This window comes from Musca domestica, unplaced genomic scaffold, assembly GCF_030504385.1.
Source record: "Musca domestica strain aabys unplaced genomic scaffold, Musca_domestica.polishedcontigs.V.1.1 29, whole genome shotgun sequence".
Classification (NCBI taxonomy): Eukaryota; Metazoa; Arthropoda; class Insecta; order Diptera; family Muscidae; genus Musca; species Musca domestica.
The window spans coordinates 8,299,972-8,317,650 of NW_026712296.1; positions in this window are offsets into that span (position 1 = coordinate 8,299,972).

Genomic DNA, 17,679 nt, shown 5'->3' on the forward strand with positions numbered 1-17,679 from the left:
TGACCTTTCGATCGCTTTCAAAGTAGGCACATCATAATGTTTCTACTAACATAATATGTGGTATGAAGAACAGATAGAACGGACCACAACTTTTGGTTCTTTCTCACAAAGGGATTCACAATTTTGAATAATAAAACGGTCATAAACTGCGAAATACGCACACATTCCAATATTGCTGCCAAACTTAAGAGCATGTATGGAGAACATATAAGAGACAACTTCTTCTGGTACATCCCCCATCAAGGGGGTCAAAATTTTGAATAACAAAGTGATCTTGAAACACGAAGTAGACATCAGACTATTTTTTAAACGACACAAGATCTCGAGTGAAGATGGGATATATCGGCCTCCTCTGTTTGGTATCTCTCCCACAAAGGATAAAAAATTTAAATAACTGAATCGATCATAAGGAACCATAAGATATCCAATTCTTTTAAAATTTCACACATTCTAATATTTTTACTGAAACAAAATTGGCTGTAAGATGGACCACTCCTTCTGGTATAGACTTTTTCTTAACCAGAGATCTTATGTGATTGCCGAATTTATCGGTTCACTCCTTCTCGAAACACCTCTACAAAAGGTTAACACCTTTGTTTAAAAATTATTCGTATATAATTGGATATATATTTTGGATTGGTCCTCTATATCTGATACCTCAAGCATATGTCAACTTTTTTTTCCAAAAATTCAGCATTAATGTAACGACCAGAACCATTTCGTGTATTTGTGATTCGCGGTTTAATGGAAATTTCAGTATTTGCTGTATCTTCGATATTTTGTTATATTCGAAAACGATAGCAGCATAAATGCGCTTTTAATTTATTTGTGACTTTGACTTTAAATGACACTAAATTCTAAATCTAATTCAATGAGAAAATAACGTGTAATACATGAAATTTGCATAAGAATAAGATATTATTTTATGAGTTTATAATAAATTTTATATGAACGTGATCCAGGTGTAAAAAAAAGTCTGTAAGGCAAACAAACCGATGTCTTTCAAAAGTACATAAAAAGCTATCTGAATTGAAATCTCAATTTATTAATAATTATTTATTCGTGGTGTAACGCCCAAAAGTCATGCTTTCGTTTTTGGGGTACATTATTATTGTCCCCTAGTAGAAAGAAGTATACTTAAAATACAACATTGGAACCCCTGGTGGCAAATGGCGGAACTACGCAAAACTGTCAGATTGGGATCAGCTGCTGTCATGAGAAAACAACAATCGTTGTCCAGCCAAAAAGGTATAAAAGGAGACGCATTTCACCCAATCGGGATCAGTCTTCTGTTGATGGCTGGTAAGTCAAGTGTGATTGGGAGGAAGAAAAGGCGCGCAACCTCGGTTGAATTGAGTCTTAGTAAGCCAAACAATAAGCCTTGACTATTTGTGGTGACTGGACTGGACTGAACGCAGGGTCAAGTGAGGGTTGTAGCAATACTCCCTATTCTTCGGGCTGCGTTGACGGCGACTGAACGCAGGGTCAAGTGAGGGTTGTAGCAATACTCCCTATTCTTCGGGCTGCGTTGACGGCGACTGAACGCAGGGTCAAGTGAGGGTTGTAGCAATACTCCCTATTCTTCGGGCTGCGTTGACGGCGACTGAACGCAGGGTCAAGTGAGGGTTGTAGCAATACTCCCTATTCTTCGGGCTGCGTTGACGGCGACTGAACGCAGGGTCAAGTGAGGGTTGTAGCAATACTCCCTATTCTTCGGGCTGCGTTGACGGCGACTGAACGCAGGGTCAAGTGAGGGTTGTAGCAATACTCCCTATTCTTCGGGCTGCGTTGACGGCGACTGAACGCAGGGTCAAGTGAGGGTTGTAGCAATACTCCCTATTCTTCGGGCTGCGTTGACGGCGACTGAACGCAGGGTCAAGTGAGGGTTGTAGCAATACTCCCTATTCTTCGGGCTGCGTTGACGGCGACTGAACGCAGGGTCGAGTGAGGGCTGTAGCAATACTCCCTATTCTTCGGGCTGCGTTGACGGCGACTGACGTACTCATCGGGCTGCTGCTGTGCCAAAGCTGCCGCCACCCGATTCGTCGTGCGCGTATTCATCGGGCCGCCGCTGTGCCAAGCTGCCGCCACTACTACTCGCCGCTGACGTATTCATCGGGCCGCCGCTGTGCCAAAGCCGCCGCCACCCTATTCGCCGCTCGCCTATTCATCGGGCCGCCGCTGTGCCAAAGCCGCCGCCACCCTATTCGTCGCTCGCCTATTCATCGGGCCGCCGCTGTGCCAAGCTGCCGCCACTACTACTCGCCGCTGACGTATTCATCGGGCCGCCGCTGTGCCAAAGCCGCCGCCACCCTATTCGCCGCTCGCCTATTCATCGGGCCGCCGCTGTGCCAAAGCCGCCGCCACCCTATTCGTCGCTCGCCTATTCATCGGGCCGCCGCTGTGCCAAGCTGCCGCCACTACTACTCGCCGCTGACGTATTCATCGGGCCGCCACTGTGCCAAAGCCGCCGCCACCCTATTCGTCGCTCGCCTATTCATCGGGCCGCCGCTGTGCCAAGCTGCCGCCACTACTACTCGCCGCTGACGTATTCATCGGGCCGCCGCTGTGCCACAGCCGCCGCCACCCTATTCGTCGCTCGCCTATTCATCGGGCCGCCGCTGTGCCAAGCTGCCGCCACTACTACTCGCCGCTGACGTATTCATCGGGCCGCCGCTGTGCCAAAGCCGCCGCCACCCTATTCGTCGCTCGCCTATTCATCGGGCCGCCGCTGTGCCAAGCTGCCGCCACTCTATTCGTCGCTCGCCTATTCATCGGGCCGCCGCTGTGCCAAGCTGCCACCACTGCTACCCGTTTATTAACATTTCGACTGAACTTTGTGATTTAGTGTTCTTCGTAAAAAGTTCTGAACGTGATTTTATTGTGTTTAGTGTAGTGTTTAGTGTTATTTAAGGAAATAAATTTATAACGTTTTAAGAAAATATTTTTGCTTCGCTCTCTCTCTCTTTATGTCCTAACAAATAAATTTTTGTGACGACTCTGGCCCCCGCTGAACCTACCCCAGCTTCAAAGTGAAAACACGTCGTCACAATGGCGCCCGAGCAGGGACTATAAAAGAGAGAAAGAATAAATAAATGAGTGAACAATAATTAGACAAATACAGATGAAAACCCAGTGAAAAAAAAAAACAGTTAAAAAAAAAAAAAAAAAAAAAAAAAAAAAAATGTCAAACGAAAAGACAATGTTGAAGGTCTCCTGGGCCTATATGCTAAAGCAAGAAGACTTGGTAACATATCTTACTGAATTCAATCTTGATCCAGTTGGAAAAGTGGACGATCTCCGAAAAAGATGGGCTAAATTTCTCCACAACGACCATGAAGCCGATGTATACAGACGGCTTATAGAGTTGCAGAACAAACATGAAAGTACCAGTCCGACCAAATCGCCGACATTGCGAGCCGTCACAAAACAACCCCTTATAACCGTAACACCGTGTGGAGCAGAAGCAATAGTATTATCCCCAATAAAAACAGAGTACGCCCTTCCCCACATTTCCGCGGAAAGGTCACAGGGAGAGTCAAGCACAGGGGTAACAAACGATCAAAAAGTACAGAAGATGTCGCCAACAAACCCCGAATATGGATTTCAAAAAGATTCTCCGCCCAAGCCATCCAATAATTCGTCGTTACTCGTAATTCTCGACCAAATCCGAAAATGGAATATTACTTTTGAAAATGGAATGGACCCTATTGGATTCGTAGAACGTGTAGAAGAAATGGCTGAAATGTACATCGTGGAATTGAATCAAATAAGTAAAGTAATGCCAGAGTTGTTACGAGGTAAAGCTTTAATCTGGCTAAGGAACAACAACCGACACTGGACTACCTGGAACGAATTTAAGAGTGATTTTCTGAAATTCTTTTTGCCACCGAGATACTTTGAGAAATTGGAGGATGAAATTAGGAGAAGGATACAGCGTAATAAGGAGCCGTTTAAGGAATATGTACTCTCTATACAGCATCTTATGCAGCACACCAATATGACCGAAGAACAAAAATTGGAACGAATTTTTAGAAACGCGCATTCGGATTATCAATGGTACATTCGCCGTAAAGACTTTACCACACTTTCGGAATTGATCTCCTTGGCAGACGAACTCGAAAGCATACCAAATAATTCTCGGTCAGAACAGCCTCGAAATCAACAAAACTATAATCGACGTGCGGACAACTCTAGAAATAACCTGTATTGCACCAATCAAGGTGACCAAGTGCTAGACGAAAGCTCATCCAATCCAGAAACGCAGCAGGATGAACCCCCGGCAAAGAAGAGTAACCAGAATATTACATCATTGCAATGTGAAGAATATCGCCTTACTGCAACTGTCTTAATAGAGGGGAAAGCTATTAAAGCAACTGTCGACACTGGTGCCACTAGCTGTTTTATAAAAGGAGAATTTGCGGAAAAAATCAAGAAAAGGTTTACTTATTCACGGCATGAGGCAAATGTTATCCTCGCAGACGGCACCACGGTGAACATCACAAGATCAACAGTGTTACCTGTTACATTTGGAAACCAAAGCTCAGATGTTACATTTCTCATCATGCCGCAATTCAAGGAAAACATCATATTGGGATTGGAATTTCTAAAACAGTTCCACACGACCATTCACTGCGCCGGTATAAGTGTCAAATTAAGTAAGCCAACCACATCAACGGAGCGTTGTACCGTGGCTATAGGAGAGGAAACCCCATCAAAAGAGACATTAAATTGACAATACCCAAACTAATCAGTGTCCTAATATAAGCCCATACTTCAAAGACCATCGCAATTCTCAAAATTTCAACATCACGATGGAGCAAGATAGCCCCAACACGAAAAAATTCAAACGGGCGAAGGAGAATAATAGCACACCAAGTACAATCAAATTGCCAGTCACTGAAATCCCAACTGAGTCAACGCCATCGTCCTCGACAGACAATCCCGTGAACAATAACACATTTCTCGAACTGCCAAATTATCCCGAAAACCTACAAAGCCGTATCGAGAAGTTTAAAAACAATTGGAAAAAGGGACACAAACTGAAGCGAATTGTTAAACAAGATGGCAAGCAGTACCGCATAATAATATCAGCAGACGGGGTAGTGAAGGTATCTCTCCGAACTTCTGCAATTGGTCTCTAACATACCTTCCTATTCGACCGAGATATAGTCGAACCAAAGTGCCCATGTCGGAGAAATAAAAGGTTACATAACACCCTAGGGCTTCCTGGCTATTGAAACCCAATAGCAATAGCGAAAGCAAATCAAGGAATCAAAAATCAGAGGGAGGAAGAGATGCCATGTAACGCCCAAAAGTCATGCTTTCGTTTTTGGGGTACATTATTATTGTCCCCTAGTAGAAAGAAGTATACTTAAAATACAACATTGGAACCCCTGGTGGCAAATGGCGGAACTACGCAAAACTGTCAGATTGGGATCAGCTGCTGTCATGAGAAAACAACAATCGTTGTCCAGCCAAAAAGGTATAAAAGGAGACGCATTTCACCCAATCGGGATCAGTCTTCTGTTGATGGCTGGTAAGTCAAGTGTGATTGGGAGGAAGAAAAGGCGCGCAACCTCGGTTGAATTGAGTCTTAGTAAGCCAAACAATAAGCCTTGACTATTTGTGGTGACTGGACTGGACTGAACGCAGGGTCAAGTGAGGGTTGTAGCAATACTCCCTATTCTTCGGGCTGCGTTGACGGCGACTGAACGCAGGGTCAAGTGAGGGTTGTAGCAATACTCCCTATTCTTCGGGCTGCGTTGACGGCGACTGAACGCAGGGTCAAGTGAGGGTTGTAGCAATACTCCCTATTCTTCGGGCTGCGTTGACGGCGACTGAACGCAGGGTCAAGTGAGGGTTGTAGCAATACTCCCTATTCTTCGGGCTGCGTTGACGGCGACTGAACGCAGGGTCAAGTGAGGGTTGTAGCAATACTCCCTATTCTTCGGGCTGCGTTGACGGCGACTGAACGCAGGGTCAAGTGAGGGTTGTAGCAATACTCCCTATTCTTCGGGCTGCGTTGACGGCGACTGAACGCAGGGTCAAGTGAGGGTTGTAGCAATACTCCCTATTCTTCGGGCTGCGTTGACGGCGACTGAACGCAGGGTCAAGTGAGGGTTGTAGCAATACTCCCTATTCTTCGGGCTGCGTTGACGGCGACTGAACGCAGGGTCGAGTGAGGGCTGTAGCAATACTCCCTATTCTTCGGGCTGCGTTGACGGCGACTGACGTACTCATCGGGCTGCTGCTGTGCCAAAGCTGCCGCCACCCGATTCGTCGTGCGCGTATTCATCGGGCCGCCGCTGTGCCAAGCTGCCGCCACTACTACTCGCCGCTGACGTATTCATCGGGCCGCCGCTGTGCCAAAGCCGCCGCCACCCTATTCGCCGCTCGCCTATTCATCGGGCCGCCGCTGTGCCAAAGCCGCCGCCACCCTATTCGTCGCTCGCCTATTCATCGGGCCGCCGCTGTGCCAAGCTGCCGCCACTACTACTCGCCGCTGACGTATTCATCGGGCCGCCGCTGTGCCAAAGCCGCCGCCACCCTATTCGCCGCTCGCCTATTCATCGGGCCGCCGCTGTGCCAAAGCCGCCGCCACCCTATTCGTCGCTCGCCTATTCATCGGGCCGCCGCTGTGCCAAGCTGCCGCCACTACTACTCGCCGCTGACGTATTCATCGGGCCGCCACTGTGCCAAAGCCGCCGCCACCCTATTCGTCGCTCGCCTATTCATCGGGCCGCCGCTGTGCCAAGCTGCCGCCACTACTACTCGCCGCTGACGTATTCATCGGGCCGCCGCTGTGCCACAGCCGCCGCCACCCTATTCGTCGCTCGCCTATTCATCGGGCCGCCGCTGTGCCAAGCTGCCGCCACTACTACTCGCCGCTGACGTATTCATCGGGCCGCCGCTGTGCCAAAGCCGCCGCCACCCTATTCGTCGCTCGCCTATTCATCGGGCCGCCGCTGTGCCAAGCTGCCGCCACTCTATTCGTCGCTCGCCTATTCATCGGGCCGCCGCTGTGCCAAGCTGCCACCACTGCTACCCGTTTATTAACATTTCGACTGAACTTTGTGATTTAGTGTTCTTCGTAAAAAGTTCTGAACGTGATTTTATTGTGTTTAGTGTAGTGTTTAGTGTTATTTAAGGAAATAAATTTATAACGTTTTAAGAAAATATTTTTGCTTCGCTCTCTCTCTCTTTATGTCCTAACAAATAAATTTTTGTGACGACTCTGGCCCCCGCTGAACCTACCCCAGCTTCAAAGTGAAAACACGTCGTCACAGTGGTGTAGATTAATTTGCCTAACCTAATATGCTATGTATTATAATTTTGATTGAGATTTGTAATAGCTCGAAGTCAAGAAATTCATTATTTTGTATGGTTATCGGAATATTTCGATCGGAAAAAATTATAATACATAGCATAGTAGGTTAGACAAATTAATCTACACTACGAATAAATAATTATTATTAAAATGGGTTTTCAATTTAAATTGCTTCATATGTACTTTCGAAAGACATCGGTTTGTTTGCCTTACCGACTTTTTTTTACACCTGGATCATGTTAATATAAAATTTATTATTTAACAAATAAACTCATAAAATAACATCTTATTCTTATGCAAATTTCATGTTTTATACCTTATTTTCCCATTGAACTTGATCATAAATTAGGGTCAGCAGTTGTATTTGCTTTGCAGTTGTCAAAAGTCAAAACCCCCGAAGAGCAAAGAACAGGAAAGTAAGCCCCAAACAAATTCTCATACCAAGAAAAAAAACTGATCTACAAAAAACAATGCCGTTTATAAATAAAAGGCCAAAAAAAGAAAACAACCAACAACATTTGGCAAAGATCATAGAGCATCCTAACTGCGGGGGATGACATTTGCAAGTTCACCTGGCCGAAAAAAAAACGAAACGAAAGAAAATCCACTGAAACCACATTTGGCCATAGTGAAATTCCCCTCCAACTGGGATGCATCATCCACCGCCAGCAATCGGATCCAAAAATATGAATGGAACCAAGTCACTTCAAGTTGGAGAGCACTAAAGTTATCAGCAATGATATCGATATTCCAAACAGTCAGCTCTTGTCCGTTCGTTCCAGGCAAGGGAAGTCAAATATGTACTTGTAACAAAAATATGATCCGTGTAAACATTTTGACTCTATACCAAACAAATCCAAAAACATACTTTATGATGAGGATGTTTATGCTTATTTTTTTTTGCTGGTGTAGCAACAAAACTTTGTTCATTGATTTCTAAAACTGATTTCGTAGAATATGTTGGCAAACATCATAAACATCATAAACGACATGAGAGAGAATATCACAAAATGATATTCAAAAATTTGTGAACATTGTAAGCTGCATTTTTTGTTGGTTTGTTGTTTTATACAATGGCATAGAGTGATGTATGATAATTTTCAGCAAAGTTCTGCAAAACAGGATTTAGGGTATTCTCGTGTATATTATACTTTTAAATAATAATAATAATAGAAAAAAAAAAAAAAAACTACCGAAACACAAATAAATGGGAGCTTTCTATCTTCCCACTTATAATCATAATAAGGAAATAGCGTTGAAAATGTGTTGAAATACCTAATCTTGGTAAGTCCTTTTAATGGAGTCCATATCCAAAATGAAGTTAATATATATTATACTAAAATAATAAATTTTTGAGTTTTTCATTGAAATATGTATCTAAAACCTTAAAAATACCTAAACTCTGGACGAACTTGCAATATCACGAGACCACAATATAAAACCTTTGAAATTTCTTATGTAGGTTTTTGCAGTTAGAGGGTAAATGTAAGGCATAGTATTTCTCGCTGTTACCATTTATTACGAAAGACATGAAGTAAGCTTGAGCTAAACTTGTACATATTTGGGTATGCGTTATAATTCTTCCAAATTTTGACCCTTTATTGAAATACACAATGTTTGAAAAAATCGCTGACTTTTTCGCATGTACAAGGGTTATAGTTATTCAACATTCTGGCCTCTGGTGGGGATGATCCCAGAGGAAGTGGACCGATAAATTCAAAATAAACATCAGTTCTCCAGTTGACACCAATAAGTAAAGGTCAAAAGTCGGGCGGAGCCGACTATATGATACACTACACCACTATGCGTATTAAAACAAAAAAGTCTATATTGGGAATTTATGTGAAGTAGATCATACCAACTATGCACCTTATTAGAATGCGTATCATAGCTTTAGAGTAGTCACAATTTGGAAACTATATCCAACTCTGAATCGATTTTCAACAAATTTGACGAAGGTTTTTGTACCTTTAGTACCAAATAACATTGCTGTATAGTGCATGATATGACTTCGATAAAACCGAGCTCCACCAAATGGAAAAATTCGAATGAATATAAAAAATTTATCCAAATTGGGCTGATACATATATAGTGGACAATAACCGTAAAAACCGGATGAAAATGTATGGCGAAGGAATATACAAATCTGAACCGATCTCAATAAAATTTGGCAGAGTAATTTTCGAGCCGTAACTGATGTCCGGAGTGGAGTGCATATTACGCATGTTAGGTTCTTTAACACAAAATCGGATGAAACATATACATGGGAGCTATAGGTATATCTGAACCAATTTTCACGAAAATTGAAGTACTTGTTTCTAGAATGAATTTAGTCGGAATTGCCATAATTTTCGTCCATTTGGTCTGATGCACAATAATCTGATATTGGATACGGATATATTGAAGCTATATTCAAATCTGATCCAATCTTGATAAAATTTGACAGAGGTGTTTCTGGGCTGTATCTTATATCTGGTACCAAATATCATTCTTGTGGAGTGCATGTTACGAATATGAGGGACTTAAAACCCAAATCGAATGAAACATATATATGGGAGCTATATCTACATCTAAACCGATTTTCTCCAAATTTGATGTATTTGCTTTTAGACAGAATTCGGTCGGATGTTCCAAAATTCAGGGCATTTGGACTGATATTGGTCATTTAGTGCACAAACAACCCGCAATCAGTTGAAGATATAAAAAAATGAAGAATGAAATCGGAAGTTTTTTTTTTATTTAATGAAAGACACAATTATTTAAAATTTTGATTAGTTGTGTATCAGTAGAAGTTAATCTTCACACCAGATCTCATGTTAATTAAAATTATGGTATAAGTAAAATTTGAAGAGAATTGTATGTTTATTTCGCTTTATGTGAGATTTATACTTATTCGAAATGTTGACCCTTGTGGGAGAGGTACATGATGGACATAGTACTGATGAAAATATTAGGATTTGAAATTTGGAACAAAATTTGATGATTCTTTTTCGTTCTATACGGCGCATTATGTTCTTGAGAATTATGATATAACTATACCTGCACAACCTTACAACACAGGTTGGGGATATTATATAAGTATTGCAAATATCGTCCGATCCTCACGAAAATTTTCACAAGGGTAGGGTTGGGCTCAGCAGGGCTAGGCCTATTGTTTTCAAAGATGTCCGCAATATATTAGGGCCTGAAATGGACCAACAACTAAAAATGTTCCTGATTTTGCAGCCGTTATAAAGGTCACAAATAGAAACCAGAGGACACGAAATCTCGCATAAAGTTAGAGTTTAGGACAGTGGGTACAATGGACCACTTTGTGTGAAAAAATACCAGCGTTACTTACAGGCGAGATCCGAAATACACAAAAGGCGAACTTCTGGCTTTTTTATGCTGATTTCGTTGACGAATATAGCCAAATATCAGAGACAAGCAAATCATATAGATGAGTCTAAATTTGGAGATACAGGGGGGCTTCTTGCTTTTGGAGATGATAGCAAAATATTTAGGGGTTCAAATTAACCAAAAACAGAAATGTTTTTCCGATCACACAATTGAAGCCAATCGACACGCCTGTGAAGAGAGTTAAGGACAGGGAAGAATTCTAACATTTTGGATGACCATTGGATTATATTTAGCTGTAAAATGGACTACAACAACTAACAGCCTGACGGAGTGCATAAATGTTGGTCAAATGTCCCTAGTCAAAATCCTAATTTCAAAAGCGAAATCTTGCAAAATGGATTTGGACATAAGAGGCCTTCTAACATATTGTAGTGTTGTAGGGTATAACATAGTCGGCCCCGCACGACTATAGCCTTTGCTTACTTTTTTCCAATGGAATTATTTTCAAACTAGGAATTTAGAGTTCGTAATAGGTTACCCTACGGCAGAACATTATCTATATAGATCCATATGTTCCTATAGTCCTCATATATAGTCCAGTAGTTTTGACACATTTTTGAAGGGAAGTAATTAAAATTCTATTGTTCTCGATAGCTATCAACTTCTTTAGCAAACAAATTTCTAAATAGATCCACGATTTTTTATACCACCCATATAACGGTACCTTCGGGGGGTCCAGGTCTTGTGACGGAACATTGTCTACATGGGTCCACGTTTTTCTATAGTCCCCATGCAACAATACCACCAAAATTTGGTATTTTTGTAATGTTTGCAACATTTTTCAAACTTGGTACTTGAAGCCTACAATGGAAAACTTGTCACGTCACAAGTCACAGACACAATTATCACAATTTGCCTTACTAATCGTCATATCGCTTATTCACTCCAGAACTGACTTAGCTACATTTGTTGAGAGAAACTGTTCAAAGACAAGATTTCAAATCTTTAATTTCTTTACGATCCTCGTATTTAAGTGACTTGACTTTTTTCCATACTTCCAGCATGCGCCGTGATTGTTACGGTCATGTTGCTGCTATTTTTTGTGTTATTGAAGTTGTTAAATTTTGGAAATACTCTGTTCAGCTGTTGCAATCGTTACAAACGATCGGAACTTTTTTGTTCGCCTTTTTTTGTTTATTTGTCGCCGAATCTTCTCCAGCAGCTTTATAAAAAAAGAACTCTGAAAAGTAAATAATATTTTGTTGTGGGCAAAAGTAACACCAACTGGGCTTGCAGCAAAACATGGTGTTCCCTCAGTTGGCAATTGGTCTGGGTCGATACTTTGGGTTTTTGTTTACGGTGGTAAATTCGCAACCCGTATCATGCTGATTACCGACTTAGTTCGGGATTTCATTATTGGTGCTGCAACGTTGCAAAACAACTGTGGCGGAAAACAAACCAACAAGTACGAATAGGTTCGTTGTAGTACAAAAAGCCGAACATACAGTAACAATTTCACTGATCTTTGAGCGGTTTATTTGTTGAAACAAAAAAAAATCGCAAGGTACTTTGCCACAACTATTTGAACAAAACATTTAGCCAGTCAACCAACCAGGCAATATCGAAAAAGCGATCCCCAAAAAACGTAAATAAAAAACCGATTGAACAACGGCCGGTTTGGACCTCCTGGGTCTTTGAGTAAATGTTGTTGTTGTTGATGCATTGTATGTTAGCGTTGTTGTTAGTGTTGTATTCGATATCTGTTGATGTTTTGACTTTTGTTAGCAGTGTTATGTTGTTCGCTTGTTGTTTATCGTATCTTAGTTTGCAACACTACTAAGAACAACAAAAAGAAAAAATATATAAGCCCACAACAACAACTTGCCGTAAACTTAAAAAAAAATTGAAATTGTAAACTTGTACACACTTTTTCCTAAGATCACTATGTAAATATTTCATATTTGCATAAAATATTTATTTGTACATCATTTGATTGTAAGGAATATGGAACTTCAGTATATTGGTAAGATCTGACTGATACGAAGATATTGAAAAGAGATTAAATGTAACGCAAAGAAGAAAAATTTCAGATGTTAACTGCATATTGCAAACGCTGATTTATTACTTACTTATAGAGGATATAGCCTTTAGCAAGGTATTGGAATGAATAGCATGAATCGCTAGTCGAATAACAAATTAACTATATACTGGAATAGAATTAGTTTCTTAGATGGTATAATATTAGTTAGAGCGGTTGTGTAAATTGCAGAAAATAACGTATTTTTCAAAAAAGCTCTAATTAATATAAACAAAAACCCTTGTTTTGGGAAATACAACAATTAAGCAAGTAAACAATGCTATAGTGGGGAAGGGGCGATCATGTGATATTTTGATATTGAAATGAATTTCGATCATAAAAAAGTCTTTGTGCGACCAAAAAAACGAGTTAAAAAGCAGTAAGTTCGGCTGGGCCTTCCAGCATTTGCAAAGAAAATGGAAATTCTCAAATAATAATAATAATAATAATAAAAATAATAATAATAATAATAATAATAATAATAATAATAATAATAATAATAATAATAATAATAATAATAATAATAATAATAATAATAATAATAATAATAATAATAATAATAATAATAAAATAAATATATAAATAATAAAATAAACAAGTAAAAACATTAAGTTCGACCGGGCCAACTTTTTATACTAATTTTTAGACATATTGGTGGGAAAATATAGCAAAAATCATCAAAATACCGAACATCGGGAGGTACCGCTATATGGGGCCATACAAAAACGTGGACCTATACACACAATGTTTCGCCAACGGATCTAGAACCAATTATGATTCACAAATACCAATTTTTAGACAAATCCTTAAAAAAAATGTAGCAAAAATCATTAAAATACCGAATATCGGGAGGTACCGTTATATGGGAACTATGTCAAAACGTCTACGACGAGTATTTAGGGATGTTACAAACGGAATGACAATGTTAATATACCCTCCTTTCCAAGGTGGATGTATAAAAATAGAATCCGTCCAAGATTCTGTTAAAATCTTAAAAATACTGAGCATTTGGAGTCACCGTTATTTGGGGTCACAGTCTGTAGCTCCCATTACGAAATGCAAATACGAAATTTGAAACAATTCCGGAGAATAAAATCGTCAAAATACAGGATATAGGGAGGTACCGATATTTGCGGCAATTTCAAAATCTAAACAATTTTTATGTTTTTGGTTCATTTTAAACCCGAACATCATCCAAAACAAAAGGCTTATATTTTGATATTTACCCCATACAAATAGTTGTCCCAACACATAGCGTTGTAAGGTAGGGTAACAAACAAAAAATATATATATATATTGGAAATTTATTTATATTTACAAATTTGGCTCAGAGGGAACTAATATATGAGATGTATGTCCAGCTCTTAATCGATTTTCAACAAATTTGATGTATATTTTGTACCTCTAGTACCGAAGAACATTGTTATAGAAAGCATGATATGACATCGATAAATATATAATACTAGCTGAACCTGGTGCGCTTCGCTACCCCTTATATATAATCGGCCGAAAATATATATGAGAGCTATATCCAAATCTGAACCGATTTCAATATAATTTGGGAAATCAATTTTTTAGATAAAATCCATCACACGTTTCAAATTTCATTGCAATTTGGGATACATAGCGTGTTTGGTGCATCAAATGCTTGAAATCGGCCGAAATTCTATATGGGAGCTATATCCAAATCTGAACCGATTTCAATATAATTTGGCAAATTTAGTTTTGTTCCAAATTCCGTTACGCATTTCAAATTTGGAGACTGTATCTGTAATCGATCAATAGATATGTGCATACAATATCTAAATTTTTGGGAGGTACCTCCGATTCTGATGCTATATCTCCACTTCCAAGTGGAATTTCAAAAATGCATATAGCCTATGTTACTTTCAGGCAATGTTTCAGTATACATGCAAATTTTCAGAAAAATCTGTTCAGCGGTTTTCGAGTCCATAAATTACAAACAAACAAACAAACATACAAACATTTTCCTCTTTTATAGATATAGAAGAAGAAGATAGATAATATCGGTCTAATTAATACCCCCTTGTTTGAAACATTTTTCGCTATATTTGCTATATTTTGGATATCAACATCAATGTAATAGTCAGAAGTGGCATTTTCGTGTATTTGTGATTTCGCTGGAACTAAAAAGTTTAATATTCAATGGAAAATTTCCTTTTATTTTATATTCAAATTATGGTCAATGTCTCCCTCTAAATATAGGTTGAGAATAGAAAAACTGCTTTTACATTTCTTTAATTTTATTGAATGAAAGCAAAAAATGTCGGAAACAGCATAAAATTTTAAAATAAGTTCAGGTATGTTCGAAACGGCCAATGCGATATTTTGGCCCATTCCCGGCGAAGCGCTTGCTTGAGATAATCGACACTTTGGTATTTTTTAGTGCCAACCTCGCTCTCCAAAATACTCCGGACACAATAGTCCAACGGATTGGTATCCGGAGATTTTGGTGGACATTGTGCGCAGGAAATGAAGTGAGGAACATCATTTTATAACGATTCTTGTTTGGCGCGTGCTGAGTGCGATGGTGCTGAGTAAATTGTATATTCCAACACTTATAGACAGATTTCATGTGGTGGAGGCTATACAATTTTTACAAGGCTGAACTGCTTATTACACTGTTTTACATATAAACAATTTTAGGCTCAATATGTCGGGCCATGTACAAAATTTGTCTTTATTTAAAAAAAAATTAAAAATTTGCATAAAATACCATTACAATATTATTAAAGGTTGCAATTATTCACCCTTCAGATATGTTAGATTTCTGAAGCAATTGCCAGTAGGCATGATAGTAAATATTTGTATATATATTTAATTTGGGCTTTATGTTTTAATTTGACACCATAAAACTAAAAATTCTAACTTGCGAGATAAAATTTAAATAATTATTGGACTAATTATACCATAATTTTGAATTCGTTATTTAATTAATTGTAAATTCTCTTCGGAAAAACATTCTTGAATTAGATTTCGTCTTAAGAGATGTGAAGTTATAAAAGATGAAGTTTTTTTCCATTTTATAAGGTTGCTGATGCACTTATTTATCTGCATATTCCTGTATTAATATTTTATTCCTTTCCCTGTTGTGGACAATTGTTCGTGTTCCTACAAAGAGGGTCATCATAAACATGAGATAAATTAAAAAAAAAAAACAAAACTCCTACGTGGTCAACGACAACTGAAAAACTAAAAAAAAATAACTTGAAGAAGAGAAATCAAGATCATAATCCAAACATGAATATTTATCGATCATAATCATTAGCTTTGGCCACATGGCACAAAAACGTGCTTTTTGAAACTATTGTAAATTTTCTTCTCAGGACAACATCATATTGAATAAATAAACCTTTGAATAATTGTAGCATTGTCTTCGTTAGCCGTGGTTACCCACGGTCATTCGATCACATGTACATACCAACATACATATGTAAAACATAATTGATACTTGAGCTCTAAATGGGAATAAGAAGGACATATGGAGACCACAAGAAAAACAACCAAAACATTATTAGTTCATACGAAGAAATATGAAAATCATAACTAGACCACCATGGAAGAGGATTCGAGTTTCAAATTTTATTATTTTTGGGTGTTTCCATGCAATAACAAAGGGCGATTCTTTTTGAGAAGGAACAAACGATATTTAGGCATAATTGCAAACTCATGGAAGTACTTTGTTCCAACAACTCCAGAGAGGACATTCATTGTGTGAAAAGTATTCGAAAAGGAAAACACTTGACTTGCTAATGTGGCATTTAATGTGTGTGTGTGCGTGTTAGTGTTTGTATTGTGTCATCTTATTTCGGCTAGGTGACAATGAGCACAGGCAAATATTTATTAACAGTTCATATTACACTTTGTGTTCAATATGACGAGGAAAACAGTAACAGTGTACTTCCATGTAATTATGACAGCAAGAGCGTTTGGGGAAAAAACGCAACTACTGCAGATTTAAACATCATATGCAATCGCCTTTGTACTTGAAGTAATAATAAATAAATTTGAAAAACTATTTCTTGTCATTAAATAAGATATTGCTAGATATACCCTATTTAATTAATCTATTTAGTCAATTCGGCTTAAACCTTGAACAATGACTTAGGAATATCAAAGCTGTACATCTTCGCAAAATCGCAAATGTTTGCAAGCGCAACAAGGTCTGAACAAACTCAAAACTATATCTCTTAAGTTTTGTCATACTCAAATAAATGGTCGCTTAAGACAAGAGTTTTTGAGATATCGATAGCTAAACAAGTTAAAACGCACTAAGTTCGGCCGGACCGAACTTTGAATACCCTCCACAATTTGGAACGAATTTGGAAATTTTAGCAAGTAAAAAAGCAGTAAGTTCGGCCGGGCCGAACTTTGAATACCCTCCACCATTTGGAATGAATTAGAAAATTTTCAAAAAAATAAAAAACATTAAAAATTATTTTAAACTCCTTGTGACAAGGAACTCCTTTTGTGGAATTTCAGACAATTCCATTGAAAACTGGGGGGGGGGGGGGGGTACAGTTATATGGGGATATACGATATCGTGGACCTATATAAACAATTCTTTTTGAGGTGTAAAATGCTCACAAGGGACTCCTTTTGTGGAATTTCAGACAATTCCATTGAAAAATGTGGCTAAAATCATCAAAATGCCGAATACCGGGGGTACCGTTATATGGAGGCTATACGATATTGTGGACCTATATAGATAATTCTCTCTCAGGGAGTAAAGTACTCGCAAGGAACTACTTGTGTGGATTTTAAGGCAATTCCATTGAAAATGTGGCTAACATCATCAAAATACCGAATATCGGGGGTGCAGTTATATGGGGGATATACGATATCGTGGACCTATATAAACAATCCTTTTTGAGGGGTAAAATGCTCACAAGGAACTCCTTGTGTGGATTTT